The sequence below is a fragment of the Ovis aries genome, chromosome 6 (genome assembly GCF_016772045.2).
Source record: "Ovis aries strain OAR_USU_Benz2616 breed Rambouillet chromosome 6, ARS-UI_Ramb_v3.0, whole genome shotgun sequence".
In the NCBI taxonomy this organism is placed as follows: domain Eukaryota; kingdom Metazoa; phylum Chordata; class Mammalia; order Artiodactyla; family Bovidae; genus Ovis; species Ovis aries.
In genome coordinates, this window is record NC_056059.1 from 60768749 (window position 1) to 60789501 (window position 20753).

The 20753-nt window shown below is 42.3% G+C and overlaps 1 protein-coding gene across 33 annotated transcripts in view; it reads right to left on the reverse strand.

Annotated features, from left to right (window-relative positions):
• The window catches only part of APBB2 (amyloid beta precursor protein binding family B member 2), a 379613-nt gene that overhangs the window by 339901 nt on the left and 18959 nt on the right, over positions 1-20753 (reverse strand). The window contains exon 1 of one of the 33 annotated variants that reach the window (XM_060417036.1): positions 329-4519. The exons of the other annotated variants lie outside the window; for them this stretch is intronic. The gene's annotated coding sequence lies outside the window, so the exon portion shown is untranslated. Of the gene's footprint in view, positions 1-328; positions 4520-20753 lie in introns of those variants that run through there. 33 annotated transcript variants of the gene reach the window in all.

The following is a 20753-nucleotide window of genomic DNA, read 5'->3' on the forward strand; positions in this document are numbered from 1 at the left end:
CTTCACCTCACCTCACCTACTAAGTGTTCGACTGTGTGAAATTCCAACAAGAACTGCACAGTTAGGACACTGCTGTCCTGCTACTGCTGCTGCTAAGTCACTTCAGTCATGTCCGACTCTGTGTGACCTCACAGGTGGCAGCCCACCAGGCTCCCCTGTCCCTGGGATTCTCCAGGCAAGAACACTGGAGTGGGTTGCCATTTCCTTCTCCAATGCATGAAAGTGAAAAGTGAAAGTGAAGTCGCTCAGTCGTGTCCGACCCTCAACGACCCCATGGACTGCAGCCCACTAGGCTCCTCCGTCCATGGGATTTTCCAGGCGAGAGTACTGGAGTGGGGTGCCACTGCCGTGGCTAGAAAAACCACTGAAGTTTCTAGAAGAGAATAACAATGTAAATCAACATGCTTTAAAAAGCAATACAATAGCTGCCACCCAGCCTGAGATATCCCAGTTACCTTAGTTAAAAAGAAAAGTTACTGCTAATTCCCACTAAATAGATTTTATCAATTTCTATGTCATTTTGAAAAAGAATATAGATTAAATTTACCATCATTTTAAAGAAAAATACTCATACAACGACATCCACAAGCCAAGTACCCCCAGGTCTACTCCACCAAAATGGTTTTTGTCCATAACGTCTTTTACACAGTTAACGGTCCTTCTCAAACTCGTCAGCTCAAAAGCACACACAATTAAAAAGGAAACAAGAGATTCAGGAATCCTATTCCTCTGAATTACCAGCACAGAACCACATCTCTGAATACTACAGCAATAAACTTATAATAATCCTCGTGAAATATAGTATCAATTAAATGTTGGTGCAAGAAATGTAACGCAGAATTACTGCCATATTAACACTCTCTGAAGATAAATCACTGAAGACTTTAAACAAGTGCAAATCGATTCTATGAATATTTAACACAGCTGGCTGTATTTAAAATTTCCCATAGCAGACATACACTGGCATCCAAAAGAGCCGCAAAGGGTTAAAAGTAAAAGATTATATACGAATTCAGAAAAAGGAAAGACAGCAGCCTGTGAATTTTTCTTATCTTGGAAATGACAATATTTTACAGCCTCAGGGGAAAGAAGACAAAACAGTATTCCATAATGTTAACTCATTACAGGATTTAATAGAAACACCACCCAACTAATCCTCCGCCTTCTTTCCCATCTAAATTTCATTGCTGAATTTAAGAGTCCAATCTCAGATAAGACAAGAAGGAAAGTTGCAAGAACACAGTAATGAGAGGAAAGGACAACAACCTGAGAGATTGTTTGTCTCAAGGTAAAGGTGTGGGTCTGTGAATCTGTATAAAGCTGCATGCCTGTCTCCACCTCACCATCTCCCACAAGGACACAACTGCTTTTGAACGCCATGGTACCACAGGTTTTGAACAAGCCTAAGCAAGCCTGCAGAATGGTGGGATTGTGCTGGTTTTCTTGTTTGAGGGTCTTTAAAAGTAGAGTGAAACTTGCCCAGGTGTTTTCTTTTATCTTCCAACAGATCAAGTGGCCCCCCCATCAAGTTTCTTGATCACCCTCCCTTTCCCACACCTTGACCATCTACAAGGCAGTTGATTTATAAATAAATCCCGTGGAGACCAAGATCTAGAGATGAGCCTCATGAGGAAAAACTTCCCTTTTATTATATCTAAAGCTCAGTTTAATTCGACTTCCCTCTTTTTTTTTTCCTCTGTGAACTCAGTAGAAGGGAATAAATCCTTGAAAGAAAAAAAAAAATCCCTTTTATCTCACAAAATAATCACATGTGCAGATTCTACGAGTGAATAGCTAATAGGTGTGCCCCTCAAAGGAGGGAAGACATCAATGATCAAATTTAATTCTCTCATTTGTGTTTAAAAGATTCAGACCTAATTTGGCCTTATAGAAACAAAGCATTTAATGTCTCCTTTGGTTCTGAAATTGTGCCAGTCTCTCTGAAAGTTTAAGTTCACACTTTCACCTACATTCAATTCCCAGCAAGGGGACAGAGCTTTTCCGAATATTTTCACTGAGCCATTGAGGGAGCTGGAGCAACACCCAAGGTCCTTCGGTTTAACTCCACTCTGAGTTGCCCTTTTAGATCTTCTGCTCCCTTACCTTGGCAGACTGGGAAGATGAGATAAAATTCAAGTACGTTAATTATACTTTGCTCCTAATTCTTGATTTTAAGATATGCAAAGGAGAAAATTGAGATGCTACTAAAATTGTTTTTGGAGGTAAATTATCCTGTGGACTAATTATGTATAATTTCTTCATTTTCTTTATTCAAGCAAATGAATTCCAGATAAATTTCCTTTTAGGTCAAATTTTTCTTCCCTTGAAAAAATTCATGACTAAGCCTATATAACCTTAACACTGCCTTACTCAACCCTCAAGAACTGAGTATTACTACATATCCTGTTAGGAGGAAAGGAGCTAAAACTTGTCTGAAAGGCGGTAACATTACATACTGTGCCATGAAGTTGCTATTTCTGAGAAGAGTTAAGACTAAACAACCCTATGAAAGAAAAGAGGAGGGAGCCTAAGAAGTACAATACCTGACCTCCATCCTAAGATGATTACACAAAGGTTTTCCCATTTCTAGCATCCTAGTTACTCTTCACCTCTGCTGTGAACATGGGCCCTCACCTCCAGCAAGCTAGTCATAAAATTAAAAGCTGCCTGTCTCTAGTCTCTACTTTGTCTCTTCCGAGTTCACTCTAACCGGCTTTCATTGCTGTCATTCTATCAGAACTGCTCTTGTCAAAGTCACCAATGGCCTCCATGTTGCCAAAGCCAGAGGTCAAGCTGTTTCTTATTCTACTGGAAGATTACTTTTAAAACACATTCATTACATGCCTTCTGAAACCCCTCTGCCCTCTTTCTTTGGGTTCACTTCCTACCTCACTGACTCCTCTTTCCAGGGTTGTCCCTGCTGGTCCCTTTCATCTTTGAACTCTGGATTCCAGAATCTCTCATACATCCAATTGCCTGCTCAACCTCTCTACGTGCATGTTTAACAGGCATCACAAACTTAAGTCCTAAATCAGACTCCTACTGTTACCACCTAACTGGCTCCTTGCAAAACCTTGCCCATTTCAGCAAACGGCAACTCCATTCTTCCAGGTGCTGAGGAGTCATCCTTGCCTCTTCATTTGTTTCCTCTTTCTCTCTCTCCTTCCTCCTCACCGCAGCTAATCTACTGGGATAACAGCTCTACCTTAGTATATCTTAAACCTCACAAATCACTACCACCCTCTCTAGCACCCGACACAGTGAACAGCATCTCCTGCCTTGATTATAGTAATGCCTCTGCTTCCTCTCTTCATTCTCATCTCCACAAAAGAGTGACCATTTGTAAAACATAAGTTTGATTATTACATTATTAACCTGTTCAAAATCCTCTAAGGGCTTCCCACCTGCTATGGGTTGGAGTGTTCCCCCCACCCCACCCCACGAATTCACATGTTGACATCCTAACCCCCCAATACCTCAGAACATGACCTTATTTGGAAAGACAGTCATTGCAGATTTATCAGTTAAGATGAGGTCATTAGGGTGGACCCTAAACCAATATGACTGGTGTCCACATGCTGCTGCTGCTGCTGCTGAGTCGCTTCAGTTGTGTCCAACTCTGTGCGACCCCATAGACCGCAGCCCACCAGGCTCCCCCGCTCCTGGGATTCTCCAGGCAAGAACACTGGAGTGGGTTGCCATTTCCTTCTCCAATGCATGAAAGTGAAAAGTGAAAGTGAAGTCACTCAGTCAAGTCCGACTCTTCCCGACCCCATGGACTGCAGCCTACCAGGCTCCTCCGTCCATGGGATTTTCCAGGCAAGAGTACTGGAGTGGGCCGCCATTGCCTTCTCCGGGTGTCCACATAAGAAGGGGAAATTTGGACACAAAGACACACACATAGGGAGAACCCCACAGGAAGGTGTGGGTTGAGACCTGCAAGCCAAGGAACACCAAATATGCCAGCAAACAACCAAAAGCTAGGAGAGAGATGCAGCACAGACTCTCACACCACCATCAGAAGGAACCAACCCTGCAGGACCCTGATGGACTCATGACATCCAGAACCATGAACCAATACATTTCTGTTGTTCTTCCACCCAGTATGCGGTACTCTATTAGAGCAGCCCAAGCAAACTAATACACTATTTCACGCAGCATGAAAGGTGAACTCCGCGCAATGGCACAAAGGTCCCACATGACTGTGCCCCGACTCACACCCTGGCCCCCTTGACGTTCCCCCCAGTAGGCCAGGCGCATGTCTCAGGCCCCTGTGATGGCTCTTCCTGCAGCCTCTCTGCTCTGCTCCGGTGCCATCAGTTCTTTCCGATGTCTGTTTCAATGCCTCCATAAGGCCTTCTCCTCCCTCCAACACTCCCACTCCCCTCACCAACTCTTGTCTTTCTCCACCATTGTGTCACCTCCGGAAACTTTACTTACTGTGACAGACTGGGAGAGCCACTGCTAAGACCTGCAGAGCAGCTGCAGGCAGAAGCACTCCAGGGCCCAGCTCCTCAGTGACCAGAGAACATCCGGCCGGAGGCCACACCCCTTCGGGGCAGCCACACCAGGTAACACACCTGAAGGCAGTGAGTTCATCGCTGAGTGCCTCAACCTGTCAGGCAATCCATGTCACTCCAGGGTTCTCAGGCAGGCCGGTGTAGGCTCTGCCAAACCTGCACCGCAGCTCAACCTCTTCCTCTGCCCAATCCTGTTTCCACCCCCTTCTGTTCACTGTGTTGATCCCAAGTCCACACCTTGTTCCCCAACCTCCAAATCAGCACCTACTTCAAGAAAACCCAACCCTGAAGCACTTACCTGCCTACCGCCACTTCAGTATTATCTTATTGAGGGCAGAGAGTTTGTTTCAATGTGTTCCCAAAGCCTAAAACACTACCTAGTAGGATCAGGAAATAACTGAATGGGGGTTGTGGAAGGAAGAAAAGGAGGGGAAAAAAGAAAGGGAGGGAGAGGGGGAAGGAGGGAGAGCACTGACTCTGGATAGGAGACTAGCCCCTGGATAAAATAAACTCTTAATATGGTCACTATCTGTCACACAGCAAAAGGAATACATACTATTACAATGAAACTGTGCATGAGGTTTCCAAAGTGCACGTGCCTGTTTCATTTCAGAGAAACTTAAAAAAATTTGTGTACAAAGTCTCTGAGATTCACTTAGTATCTTTATACTCCTGACTCCGCCCATCCTCCTAGGATTTTAAATTTTGCAACCTCAAGGTCTACCATCAAGAGGATTTCAGGACCTGAACCTTTCAGGTAGGAAAAATACTGTGTAATTACTGTTCAACAGCTTTGTGACATCTTATATGTTAATTCTTAACTCCCACTAAACAAGAAACTCTGCTTGGCATTTGATGGTAATAAACAGTATATTATAGCCTTTCTCTTTATTGACTGTGTCTTATTTCAGGCCTCACTCTCTCTCTCTATATATATACTTTTTTTCCTCAGAGAACTGCCTTTCACGTTATTGCAAAACTAATTGCATTCAGCTCTGACAAATGACATAAAATATATTTTCCATGCTCCATAATTGGCTACTTGTTTAGACCCAAATAAGGCTGATTTCCACCTGGTCACGTACCTCAAGCCAATTCAATCAAGAATCTGTGAGGTTTGACTACAAAGTAACAAAGCTGAGAGGGTTGTGTGCGCTTGATTTATAGAATCACGTTCATTTCTTTACATATCATTGCATAATGGGATTCTAAAGGGAAAATGTAAAGACATGTTTAACAACAAAATCACCACTAAACTAGAGCTACTCTACTGGTCTGAATTACAAATGGATTTAGAACACTGTGCTTATAGCACAGAAATGTCATACATAGTTGTATGTACACATAGATAAACATAAATATTCCATACATAGAAATATTTTATAACCATAAATATAAATAACAGGGTCTTCCCAGTCAAACCTATCTAATTTCATCAACCTTCTGAAATTACATCTTTCACTGAAGCAGCCCCAGGGCACAAATGCAATAAGATAACATTAATTAAAATACATAAAACCATCCAGGAGTAGCAAGGAATATACTATCCAATTTTTTAAGGGTAGAAGTTGAACTAAAAATAGTAATCAATGTTTTGCCAGCTTAAAAAGCTAAGTCTTACATAGTGCCTGAAGCTATAACTCTACCAGACATTCTCCAAGGTAGAATAATAATAATAATTAGCATGTTATTCATCCGTCTGGTATGCACCTAATTTGGCAGTGTATGTGTGCACGCTCATTTTGCAACCATAAGCTTCAGTTCCCTACTACCTATTGGCCATTAAGCAGAATCTGGGAAGTTCCAAAATACAACATGCCATCTTCAATCACTATGACCACATTCAAAGCACACACACACAAAATGGAGATTCTATGCAATCCTAATGAGTCCCTCAAAATTATTACTGCTGAAGTTCAGTTCTCCACTTCATGACATCTGGGGACTGAAAAAAGAAAACAAATTCCTGGGACATTTCAGAAGACTGGCCATTCCTGCTGATGATCTACCTAGATAAGGCAAAAGAAAAGAATCTTAAAGAGGCAGGAAGGTTTCCAGCTTTGGTGTCTGAGGGGACAGTCGTGCTGCTCACTACGGCAGGGAACACAGCAAGTCCTGCTGCTGCTGCTGCTAAGTCGCTTCAGTCGTGTCCGACTCTGTGCGACCCCATAGACGGCAGCCCACGAGGCTCCCCCATCCTGGGATTCTCCAGGCAAGAACACTGGAGTGGGTACAGCAAGTCCTAACAGGGTTAAAAAGCGCTGGCATCACACACGGCTGGCAGGGATGTAAACCTGAACAACCACTTTAACAGACTCCATGAAGGCTGGACAAGCCAGCAATCCTATGCCTAAGAACACATTTGGCAGAAATGCATGTGTACGTGTCAAGAGCATATACAAGAATGCTCACAGCACCATTATTCTCAACAGCCAACAACTGGAAAACCGAATGTCTGTCAATAGTCACGTCAGTAAGCAGAAGTATGTTCACACAATGGAAGACCACGCACAGAGGAGAAGAATGAACTACTGCTACTCACAACAACGTGGGAGGCTCAGCATTAGACCACCAATATGAAAGAGGACATACTGTATGACTCCATGTTTGTGAGGTTCAAAACAGATAAAACTCAGCCACAGTGACAGAGGTACGATGGGAGGGATCTTCTCTGAAAGAGGACAAGAGGAAAGCAGCAGAAAGGATGGAAGATTTTCTATGGCTACACAGGTGCACACATAGGGAAAAACTCACCCAGCAATTCACTGAAGGTTTGTGCACTCCCTACAAAGAAAGTGTCAGTAGCTCAGTCATGTCCGACTCTTTGCAACCTTACAGACTATATAGCCTGCCAGGCTCCTCTGTCCATGGGATTCTCCAGGCAAGAACTCTGGTTGGGTTGCCATGCCCTCCTCCGGGGGATCTTCCTGACCCAGGGATCGAACTCGGGTCTCCTACATCGGCAGGCAGATTCTTTACCATCTGAGCCACAAGGGAAGTCCCATACCTTAATTTTTACATTTCATGAGTAAATTAAATTCTCCTAGCCCTGCAGCTTTACAGAGACAACAAATCCCTATCATTGAGCTTTCCCAAGGAAGTCATGAATGAAACGCTCCGGATGTGGCTCAGATTCTTCAGATGCAGAACCGTATGGCCCTGAGAGAGGATGTCACCCCTCTTTCCTACTTTTTCTAAAACCTGCCCAGACGTAATTTATTGATCCCTTTTCTGTGCTGAAGGAACAGGGATCTCTGTGCTGGCACTGATGATCTGTGAGCCCCAGGGAGATAAGCTGCGGCTCACTCACTTTTGTCTCCTCAGCACAGAGCAACAAGTACTGGATGTCGTTTGAAGAATTCAACAAGCCTTCAGTAAAATTCCCTTAAAAGTCCACAAGTAAAGATCACGTGTCACATCTTCCCTTATAATTATCCAAGCAGATGCACTCCTACACTTGCTACCATTTTTTTCCATAAAAAAGTTGATTTAATCCTCTAATATCGTCATCCTTGAAGAAATAAAAATGCTCCACAGTGGCACATATTGCTTAGCCTGACTTCATGCAGTATTTTTGTTTTCTAAAGCAGACCATAACAAAAGAATTTCCTACATAAGCTATTTCTTTTTTATTGAAGTATAACTGGTTTATAATATTTTCTTAGTTTCGGGTGTATAGCAAAGTGATTCAGGGATATATTCTTTCTTTTTTACTCTTTTCCATCATAGGCTATTACAAAATATTGAATATAGTTTCTTGTGCTATACAGTAGGTCCTTGTTTATCTACTTTATACACTGTAGTAAGTATCTGCTAATCCCATATTCCTAGTTTATCCCTCCCCCACCTTCCTCTTTGATAATCATAAGTTTGTTTTCTATGTTGTGAGTCTATTTGTTTTGTAAATAGGTTCATTTGTACTATCTTTTAGATTCCATATATAGGTGATATAATATTTGTCTGACTTACTTCACTTAATATGATAATGTCTAGGTCCATCCATGTTGCTACAGATATAATTATTTCATTCTTTTTTATGGCTGAGTAATATTCACATGGTGGTGGAGAAGACTCTTGAGAGTCCCTTGGACTACAAGGAGATCAAACCAGATGATCCTAAAGGAAATCAATCCTGAACATTAATTAGAAGGGCTGATGCTGAAGCTAAATCTCCAAACTTTGGCCACCTGATGCGAAGAGCTGACTCATTAGAAAAGACCCTGATACTGGGAACGACTGAAGCAGGAGGAGAAGGAGGCGACAGAGAACAAGATGGTTGGAGGCCATCACCAACTCGATGGACAAAGTCTGAGCAAGCTCCAGGAGATGGTGAAGGACAGGGAAGCCTGGCGTGCTGCAATCCATGGAGTTGCAAAGAGTCGGACACGACTGAGCAACTGAACAACAACAATATTCACACTCACTCACACACACACACACACACACACACACACACACACACCCCACGTCTTTATTCATTCATCTGTCAGCGGACAATTAGGTTGCTTCCACATCTTGCCTACTGTAAATAGTGTTGCTAAGAACATTGGAGTGCACGTATCTTTTCAAATTTTTAGTTTTTTAAGGAACCTCCAGACTGTTTTCCATAATGACTGCACCAATTTATATTGGTGCAACGTAGGAGAGTTCCTTTTTCTACACACTCTGTCTAGCATTTATTATTTGTTCACTTTTTGATGATGGCCATTCTGACCGGTGTGAGGTGATATTTCATTTTCTTTTTCATTTGCATTTCTCTAATAAGTAGCTATGCTGAGCACCTTTTCACGTGTCTGTTGGCCACCTGTACATCTTCTTTGGAGAAATGTCTGTTTAGGTCTTCTGCCAATTTTTTAATTTGTGGCTGTTTGGTTTTTTTGATGCTGAGTTGTATAAGCTGTTTGTATATTTTGGAAATTAAGCTCTTGCTGGTCACATCGTTTGCAAATATTTTCTCCTATTCCATAAGCGGTCTTTCCCTTTTATGATTTCCTTTGTGGTGCAAAAGCTTGTAAGTTTGAATAAGTCCCATTTGTTTATTTTTGCTTTTATTTCTTTTTGCCTTGGGAGACTGTACTAAACAAAAATATTGTTACTACTTATGTGAAAAATGTTTTGCTACACAGGCTATTTCTTAAAGTTCCGTCTGTGATCATCTCATCAGAAGAAGTGAGAAAAAAGCAAATGCCAGTCATGAAAAGGATACAAGTCTTCCTTTATATAATCAGCTTTGGCTACTGGATGTGTTATGTTTTGCAATGTTTCGTTGTGCAGGTTATGCATCAGAGACAATTTCATACTAATCTTAAACAGTTGGCCATTAATATATGGCTTCATTCCTAGAGGGGACGAAAATTCACCTCCTAAGAAACATAAAGCAGTTGAACCAATAAAAAGCAAGAATCTTCTCTAAGAGGAACTGAAAAGGAAGCCAGTGAACACTAATCTTCCACTCCTGAATAAGGAGCTTTGGAGAAATGGAGAAGGAGCCAGTGGTCTCTTTCTGACGGACAGAAGCAGCAGAGTTTGGGGGACCAAGGACTAGGAGATGGAAAACACTTAGCCCACTTTGGCCAACGAGCAACCTCCTCTGCTTTACGAATGCCTGTGTGATTCCCATGATCAAACCCTGGTTCTGAACAATCAGCAACAGACTAGCTCATCGACTTAACTCAGGATCCACTGAAAACGTCAATAGCTATTCAATTCTTTTTAAAGTTTATTACCAAGCATTCATTTATTTTTATTCTTCCCCCAACCCTCCCTAGACTACCCAGGTGTCAAAAAAGATGGTTATTACAAATACAAGAACCAATGGTTCTTACCCCTTACCAAGCGGGGTGACCAGCCTGAGAAGCACAAATGGGCAACCAGTGACCATGCCTCTGGGATGCTGGGCAGTCCTGACTCAGCCACACCCTCCACTGCAGTGGCCAAGGAGTCACAGCGAATACTTGGCTTTGCAGGACTCACTGTGCATGCTACGTCACTTTAGTCACGTCTGACTCTTTTCGACCCCATGGACTGTAGCCCACCGGGCTTCTCAGTCCATGGAATTTTCCAGGCAAGAATAGCTGAGTGGCTTGCCATTTTCTCCTCACAGGATCTTCCCAACCCAAGGATCGAACCCACATCTCCTAAGTCTCCTGCATTGGCAGGCGGGTTCTTTATCACTAGCGCCATCTGGGAAGCCCCTGCAGGACTGACCACTTGTCTTCAGTGACAAAACAAATGAAGCTATTTTTCTCACCTCTTCATTTTCAACTCCTTCATTTCACCACCAAAATTAGGGACCTGTTTTCACAAACCATAGCTGGTGGCATTAGTCAAATGATGTTTTTAACAATGGAGACCACACCATCTGATGCTGAGATGGGCCTTCTGAACTGTTACTCTTCGCTGAGGCAGGAGAACAGCATAGGTAGGGCACAGTAGAAGTAAGACAGACCAGATTATGAGGTTGTTTTTTTGAGACCTACAAACCTCTGAAAGTGAGCTTGACAGTGAACCTGTTCACAGTGAAACTTAAAAGCTTACTGGGTAAGAAACCTGGATTTACAAAAACAAAAATAAAACCAAAAAACTAGTAGAATTCTAGTCTTGGTTCAACTACTTCATGTATTAAAATTTTTTAAATTCTGTATTCCTTTCTAGATAACCAGAATATATTTACTTAGATGATAAACCAGCAAGCCTTTTTCATCCACCAATTACCTTAACAGTAAAACAGGAAAAAGATGAGAAAGACCTAGGGGAAAGAATGAATGTAACTGGTACTCATTAATACTATGTGATAGGCCCTCTTAGACACTTTATTTATATATGTGACAGCCTACAAACCTCACACCCTTTTAAGGCAGAAACTGATCTCTCCAGCCCGTAGAAGAAAACTGAGGTGTGACGTGCCAAGACCAGTTAGCAGCAGAGCTAAGGTCTGAGGCAAAGACGAAGGACACCTCAGACCTCCCCTAGACCACGATCCTCCCACTGGCATTCCTGAGCACGCCAAATGGAATCCTGGGCCTCCCCAAGGCTACTTCCACCAGCAAGCTTCCCGTATTCCTTGCGGAGGCTGCTGTTTTCTGCATAGTACTTCTGCAGCTCTCCCAGGACCCAGCTGGGAACAGGCCCCCCACTGCTGCTGTTACCGCAGCAGTCTGAAAAATACAGCACAGCCTTGAGCAGGGTAGAAGAGCCTGAAAGGAGAGAGAGAACACACGCAAGCAAGAAGGTGGACGTACACACAGAAAAATAAGAATGGTGGAACTGTTAAAAAAAAAAAAAAAAAGGAAGTAAAGATAAATTTTAATTCATACAGAAGAGCGGTCATATTTCCTTAATACGGTATATCAGGATCTAATAGTGGGATATTTGAATATTTGAAACATTTTGTTACGACAAAACTTTACAGATATAGGTACTTAGATCATGTATATAATTATACACATCTGGAAGGTTACCCAGACTATTAACAATGCTACCCCCCAAGGAGCAGGAAGAAAAGAATGGGGCACTTATACTTAATTCTGTATACCTTGAGAGGTAAATAAGACAAAACCTAAAGAACAAACATAAGTTTTCAATAATTACTACAGTTTTACATGGAGATGTAATTTTAGATTTGACCCAGCGGATCACACTTCTCCCTTGAAAGATATCCTCATTTGGCTTCGAAGACATCACACCCCGCCATCAGTGCCCAGTCCTTCTAAGCCTCCTTTGCTTCTTCTTATGTCTCCAATCCTCACATGTCGGTGCAAGTCTTCTCTAACTTCACCCCCTTCCTGGATGATCTTTATACAGTAAGTCTACATACAAATGAGTCCCGTTGTAAGAGCATGTTCATAAGTCCAACAAAATTAGCCTACTAAAACAGAGGGCAAGCTGTAATTTCACTAATGCCTGATGTTGATGGAATGCACGTTGACATCTTTGAAAGTTTGCAACTTAAAGGTTCTTATGTAGGGGACTTACTGTACTTCCAAATCTGTAAAGACCTCTTTCCCCTAAGTTCCAATTGCTGGGTTCGTATCTCCAATCAATGTCTGTTAAACACCTCAAACTGTCATATTCAAAGCTGAACTCCGGATCCACCCTGTCTTTGCCTGTTTGGACTGCTATAACAAAATACCATAGACCGATGGCTTAAAAACAACAGAAATTTATTTCTCTCAGTCTGAAGGCTGGAAGTCCAATATCAAAGCACTAGCAGATTCAGTATCTAGTGAGAACACTCTGCCAGGATGCAGACTGCCAACTTCTCGTATCTTCACATGGTGGAGAGCAGAGAGGGTTAGCCAGCTCTCTCATGAGTCTTAGAAGGGTACTAATCCCATTCATGAGGGGTACACTCTCGTGACCTTATCTAAACCTAATTACCTCTCAAAGACCCCCATATACTAATGTCATCACATCAAGGAGTAACACAAATTTGGTGGGAGGGGACACATTCAGTCCGTGACACTCCCCCACCCAAACCTGTTTCATGAATCACAGTCTTCTCCATTAGAGCAGCCTCATACTTCCAACCCCTCAGACTAAAATCCTTGGACTCATCCTTGACTCCTCCCTTTCTACCACACCCCATATTCAACCCATCAATAAATCCTACTGGCTCCACTTTGAAAATATATTAAGAATCCAGTCACCTCCACTGCTACTGCTCTTTTCCAACTCTCCATCATCTCTCAAACCAGATTACCACAGTCACCTTTGGATTGATTTCCCTGAGTCCGACCCAACACTCCTAAAGTCTGTTCTCACACAGCCAGCAGATGACCCATGTAAAACATAAATCAGATAGTGACCCTTAGCTGGGAACCCTCAGAGGCTTCACACCTTAACTGGCTCTAAAGTCAAGGCTGTTTCAATGGCCCAACCAACCCTACAGGATGCTTCACCACCTTCACCCCACCTTTTTATCTATCTGCCCCTGTCTACTCCCCTCACCTCACTCCAGCCACACTGACATCCTCCTGCTCCACCAACACCACTGCCTGAAGCACTCTTTCCCCAAGTATGCATAGCACATCCTTCCTCGCCTCTTCCAAGTGCTGACTCAAAACACCTTCTCTAATGTCTCCCCTGACTGACCCCCATTGAAAACCACTCAGAATATAAAAGAAGAATGCATATAACCGAGTCACTGTTGCTGCACAGCAGAGACTGGCACAACACTGTAAATGAACTATACTTCAACTAAAAAAATAAAAACTAAAATCCATCCCCCTCTTCTTACCCTCCCCTAATCCCCGCCACCATCCCTCTAGTCTGACTTATTTTTCTCCTCAGTTGTTTTTCAGTCGCCAAGTCCAGTCTGACTCTTCGTGACCCCATGGACTGCAGCACACCAGGCTTCCCTGTCCTTCACAATCTCCCGGAGTTTGCTCACACTCATGTCCATTGACTCAGTGATGCCATCCAACCATCTCATTCCCTGTCGCCCTCTTCACCTCCTGCCTTCAATCTTTTCCAACATCAGGGTCTTTTCTAAAGAGTCAGCCATTCACATCCAGGTGGCCAAAGTATTGCAGCTTCAGCTTCAGCATCAGTCCTTCCAAAGAGTATTCAGGGTGGATTTCCTTTAGGATTGACTAGTCTGATCCCCTTCCTTTTCAAAAGTCTTCTCCAGCACCACAGTTCAAAAGCATCAATTCTCAGTGCTCCACAGTACTTATACCTTAACATGTCGATTATTTATTTCCTTTAGTTTCTGTCTATAATCCTGACAATGGAAGCAAGCTCCACAAAGGCTCAGATTTCTATCTGCTGTGTTCCCTGCTTTGTCTCCAGCATCTCACTGGCCCTCAATAAATACAGTGAATGAGTAAATAGGACCTTTGTTCAGCTACTTATTCTCACCATTTTTAACTGGTTTAGTGTAAAACAATTCCATGCTCACCATTGTGTTGTTCCTGTCCTGAATTTTCTAATTAAACATCTCCCCAAAGGTCTCCCTCACCAGGCTGCCCTGTGTCCAATGCTAGCCTGCCCTTGCATTGGAGACAGGCCTAATTTTTTTGCAAGTGGGAAGAGACTTAAAAGGCTCCACCCCAAGTGTTAACAATTAATATCTCCAAATGTTGACATATCTGGTGATGTTTATTTTTTATTTTCCTTCTGCCTAAGCCTTGTCATAATGAATACATTGCATAATGAATACATAATGAATGACTCTCATGATGAAAGAAAACCGCAATTGGAAATGACTCCCCCCTTTAAAACTAAAAATAAGAGTAGACTGGACCACAGCTGAAATAATTCATGCACTTGCCATCACAGCTCTGGGAAGTGTAGCCAAAGAAATCCTGAGGCCACACGCCTCCTTTCACCTCTGAAATCTGCCAACTGAGCGGTACCACCAATGGGCTGCATTCCAGTGGTGGTTTTTCTAAACTTACGCAGGTTCAGAACATAGACTAAACGTCACTGGGTAATTTGGAAACAATTAACAAACCCATCTTTAAATTGATTACTTAAAGATACAGGTGGTTCACCAGATTTAAAAACAAAACCATGTTGGCTCAACATGCGGGTTTATTTTTTTTTTTTTATTTTGCCTAATCAGCAATCTGCACAAAGCTTTGTGCCAATGTCTAGCCTATTTTAATCACTTTTTCCTCTAGTTAAACAATGTAATTTTTTTTCACCTCCTAATCCAAATGTTCAAATGGTGAAAGCTATTTTCAAGAGACTGTATGGATCCAATGGTGCAGCATTGATCCAAGCCCACAGGAATCGTCGAACTTAATATTAAGTGAACCTTCTTAGCCCTTGTAGTCTTTAAGCAAATTGAAGAATAACAACATTAACAAGAGCCAATGCTTTTTGTTTCGGTACTTACTTTGGACAAGCACCAATCTAAGCACTTCAAGTTAATATGCTCATTTAATCCTCCCAAAGTCTTTTACCCCTATTTAAAGGATGAAACAGAGGCACAGAGAGGTCAAGAAATTACCTTAAGGAGACACAGCAGTTAAGTGGCAGAATTCAAACCCTGGCTCTAGGACCAAACTCAGGTACTAGAGGAACTTTTGTACCTCTGTGAGTAACCCCTGGGGGTATCTCCTTGCATGCCATGCCTCTGGGTATACTACTCCCATTTCCCCTACTGTTATTTCTTTCCTTTGTTGCCTAGAAAACTCCAGTTCAACCTCCAAACCCTGAAAACCTGAGAATTAACCGTGCTCTTCATATCACCCTTTGCCTTATTTATATACTATTTTATTAAAACGTAAATGAATTAATCTTCCCTGACTTAACTATTCACTTACTCGAAAAGGGGCTGTATCTGATTCATATCTCAATCCTCCATACTTTAATATCAAAAGAATGAACTAATTTACAAATTTGAAAACTTTTGAGGTTTACTTAATAATATAACAACATTTATTACATGCTTACTATTCCAGGCACTTTGTGTATTTTAATTCACTTAAACCTTGCATGCTAAGTTGCTTCAGTCATGTCTGACTCTTTTACAACCCTATGGACTGTAGCCCTCCAGGCTCCTCTGTCCATGGGATTCTCCAGGCAAAAATACTGGAGTGGGTTGCCGTACCCTCCTCCAGGGAATCTTCCCAACCCAGGGATACAACCTGCATCTCTTAGATCTCCTGAACGGGCAGGTGGGTTCTTTATCACTAGCGCTACCTGGGAAGCCACTTAATTCTGACCATAACCCGAGTGACAAAGTACAATTACTGTCAACATTTTGGAGACAATGTTAAAGATTCTATTACTGCTCAAGATCAAAGCTAGTAAGAATCAGAATTTGACCGAAGGCAGTGTGGCTTCATACTCACTGCCTCCCCAGGACACAGGTGCTGTATTGCACTCCCCAAGGTCCAGAGGAAAGGTCAGAGATAGTTCTTGCCCAAAAAGATGCCACACAGAAACTACTTCTCTTCTTCACATTAATGGAGGGAATGATACCTGAAGGATTTATGTTCACCCTGAACACTATCTAGCATGAAGTTTGCTGTTAGAAAAGCTCAGTAGATATTAGCTGAATGATCAAAAATCATTTCCATATAGTTCTGTTGTTGTTGTTTAGTTGCTATATATATATGAATAATGTTGTTGTTCAGTCACTTAGTCGTGTCCGACTCTTTGCGACCCCATGGACTGCAGCACCTCAGGCTTCCCTGTCCTTCACCATCTCCTGAGGTTTGCTCAGACTCACATCCATTGAGTTGGTGATGCCATCCAACCATCTCCTCCTCTGTCACCCCCTTCTCCTCCTGCCCTCAATCTTTTGCAGCATCAGGGTCTTTAGCAATGAGTCAGCTCTTCGCATCAGGTCACCAATGTACTGGAACTTCAGCTTCAGCATCAGTCCTTCCAATGAATATTCAGGGTTGATTTCCTTTAGAGTTGACTGGTTTGATCTCCTTAGAATGACTGAATTTTTTACATGTAATAGCACCAGGAACTGGTCAAAGTATTAAACACATATTTTATCTTCAAAATGGCTAAGTGAGGACTTCCCTGGTAGTACAGTGGATAAGAATCCACCTGAATTCATAAGAATCCACCCAATGTAGGAAACACGAATTCAATCCCTGATCCAGGGAGATTCCACATGCCGCAGAGCAACTAAGCCCACGCGCCGCACCTACTGAGCCCATGCGCCCTAGAGCCTGTGCTCCACAACAAGAGAAGCCACCACAAGGAGAAGCACCACGCACCACAACTGGAGAGGAGCTCGCCACAACTAGAGGAAGCCCAGGTAGCAACAAAGACTCAATGCAACCAAAAATAAGGCAAATATTTTTTTTTAATGACTATGCGAGGAAGGTATCCTTTTTAGCCCTACTTTACAGATGAGGAAACTGAGGCATGACAAGTTTCAATAACTTGAGATTCAGGATCACAACATTAGACTGTGAAACCAGGATTCAAACTCAAGCAGTCTGACTCTAAAGACCTGTCATTTCCCATGGATACTGGACCAAACACAAATTATTTGACTTAACACAACAGAAACATACTCTCTCACAGTTCCAGAGGTTTGAATTCTGTTATCAAGATATTGGCAGGACCATGCTCCCTCCTAAGCCTCTAGGAGAGGATCCTTCCTAGCCTCCTCCAGCGTCCAGTACTCAGTTTCTTCAGTTGTGTTTGACCCTTTGTGACCCTATGAACTGTAGCCCATCAGGCTCTGTCCATGGGATTCTCCAGGCAAGACTACTTGAGTGGGCTGCCATGCCCTTCTCCAGGGGATCTTCCCAACCTAGGGATCAAACCCAGGTTTCCTGCATTATCAGTGGATTCTTTACTCCTGAGCCACCGGGGAAGCCCTCCCAGCTTCCAGTAGTCCTGATGAAACTCTAATCTCTGCCTTCATCTTCACATAGTCATCTTTTTTCTGTGTCTGTGTATCTCTGTCTTCACGTGATATTCTCCCTCTCTGTGTCCAAATTTCTCTTCTGATAAGAACATCAGTTACAGCGGATTAAGGGCCCACCTTGCTCCAATCTGACCTCATCTTAACTTAATGATATCTTCAAAGACCACTTTTCAAATAAGATCACATTCACAAGTACCGGAGCTTAAGACTTCAAGGTATTGGCTGGGAGGTGGGAGGCAAAGACACTATACAGAACTGACTCCAGAGATGCAAGGAAATGACTCCATTTTTGTAGCCAGTTAATTCTCTTGATTGGAACAAGATTTGTTAGTTCTCAAACCACTTATGAATACACAGTGCGAGTGTGCTGAGTCACTTCGGTCGAGTCTGAGTCTTTGTGATCCTATGGACTGTAGCCCACCAGGCTCCTCTGTCCTTGGGATTCTCCAAGCAAGAATACTGCAGTGGGTTGCCATGCCCTCCTCCAGAGGAAGATCCCCAAGGATCAAACTCAGGTCTCCTGCATTGCAGGTGGATTCTTTACCACCAGCAAACCCCTGAATACAGTAAATGAAAGTGAAAGTTGCTCAGTAGTATCCAACTCTTCACAACCCCATGGACTATACAGTCCGTGGAATTCTCCAGGCCAGAATACTGCAACAGGTAGCCTTTCCCTTCTCCAGGAAATCTTCCCAACCCAAGGATCGAACCCAGGTCTCCCACATTGCAGGCAGATTCTTCACCAGCTGAGCCATAAGGGAAGCCCAAGAATACTGGAGTGGGTAGCCTTTCCCCTCTCCAGGGGATCTTCTCAACCCAGGGATCAAACTAGGGTCTCCTGCATTACAGGCAGATTCTCTACCAACTGAGCTATCAGGGAAGCCCTGAATACAGAAGGAAATGGTTAAATGTTTGAGATTCAAGGATTTCTTTACATACGAGATAAACAGAACACAATCAAAATGTAAACATATTTTAAGTAAATTAGAAACGTTTTTTATCATAAGAGTATTTCCCTAGAATGGAAGTCAATCAATATACTAGAAAAATTAAAGCAAAATATTATAGTCTGCTTACTTTCGCATTCTCAGTTTACTATATACCACCCTTTCTTCCTTCAAAGCAATACTTCTGAATTTTTACAATGGACAATCATCAAACACTATTTTATAATAGTGACTTATAATCATTTGATACTTTCTTTTAAAACTCCTAAGTGTCCATTTCTTTTGATTCTTTGGGGTCCACAGCTAACAGTTTAAGATTACATGCAGCCTTCAAATTTTCATTAACAAAAATTAATGGTCAAGGAAACATGCAAATGAAGTACAAAATTTTTGCAAGTAAATGGATGCATTTCAAATTTAACTCATTAAATTTCCCCATATCCTTCTGGAGTCTAGTGTCAAACTTGTGCACTCACCCTACATCAACTGTGATTTCTTCAACTGTTAATCACCACACAGTGGAAGCCTGACTTTCTCTGTATGCTAAGGAAACAACTAGAAATTTCCAAACAGGCTAATTCACAATTTTTTGGTCCTTTAAACAGATTCTCTGGCAAGAATAATTGTTAACCAGCTCAGCACTCAAGAATTATTCTTCGAGATGGTTTCCTTAGATGACATCATTGATAACTAATTAAATGAATACATTTTTCCTAGCATCACCTGGATGACAAAAAGACCACAAAGCTGCCTTAATTCATTTTAAGTATCAATATATAGCATTTAAACCAGGACGCAAAAGCAAACACCACAGGCAAAATGATATTCTCTAAAGTCACATTCTTGACTTGAAATTCTATTTGCTTTTTTGTATTTCATCAGTATCCTAACTCAAATCAGAAGTGGAAGTAGTAATAGATTATTCCAGAGGATGGTCAATTATTTTGGAAGGAACAAATGACCTATATATTTTTTTTAAACAAAGTAACAGACTTCCTGTAGAAAAAGACCACTATTAACATGGAATAATTTGGCAAATAAAATTCAATTTTGCTAGTACACCACATTAAAATGCAATTTTCAGACTAATATATTTACAGAACATTTCGAGAAGGCCAGTTGCTCACCCCTGGAGGCTGGAGCTTATCCTCTCTAATTATACTGAGTGCATTCTCAGGACAGAATGCTCAATGATTAGAGAAATAACTGACTTTTTCCTAAAGAAAAACATCTCAACCCCAGTTACATCCTTTAAAAGCATATATCACCCTACAGAGAGGATAGACATTTTCTTTGTTTAAAACAGCAATTAGAAAAAAAATGCAAAACAGCTACAATTACAACAGTTTGTGTTTCTGACACAAGCTTTCTCACACTGGTTGGTCCTTAGACTCTCCATTCTCCTGGGAAATTTCCTAATTTTTGCAATCTAGTAGCTCTTGTGTCTCAGGGAAATATTCATTTAAGGGTGTGTGTGTGCCCGCGTACTTGCATTTGCATTCACATTTACTGAGTGCCTTCCCCATGCCAAGTTCCGTCCTCATAATCTCCATTCAGCCCAGTCCCAGCACCTGCTCCAGCTGTGCGCCCTGGAACAACCTGGGTGAGCCTCAGCTTCCCCACCTGTATTTGCAGATGACGACAGTAGCTGCCTCATAGAGAAGTGGGGCCAAATGATCTTCTCCACGTAAGGCATTCCTCACAGTGACTCATAGGAAATGAGTTGTCTCACAGGAAATGCTCAATAAACATTAACCCTAATTAATTTCTGGGCTTCCCTGGTGGTTCAGATGGTATAGAATGACCCTTCAGTGCAGGAGGTCCCGGTTCAATCCCTGGGTTGGGAAGATCCCCGAGAGAAGAGAATGGCAAGCCACTCTAGTAATCTTGCCTGGAGAACTCCATGTACAGAGAAGCCTGGCAGGCTAAGGTCCA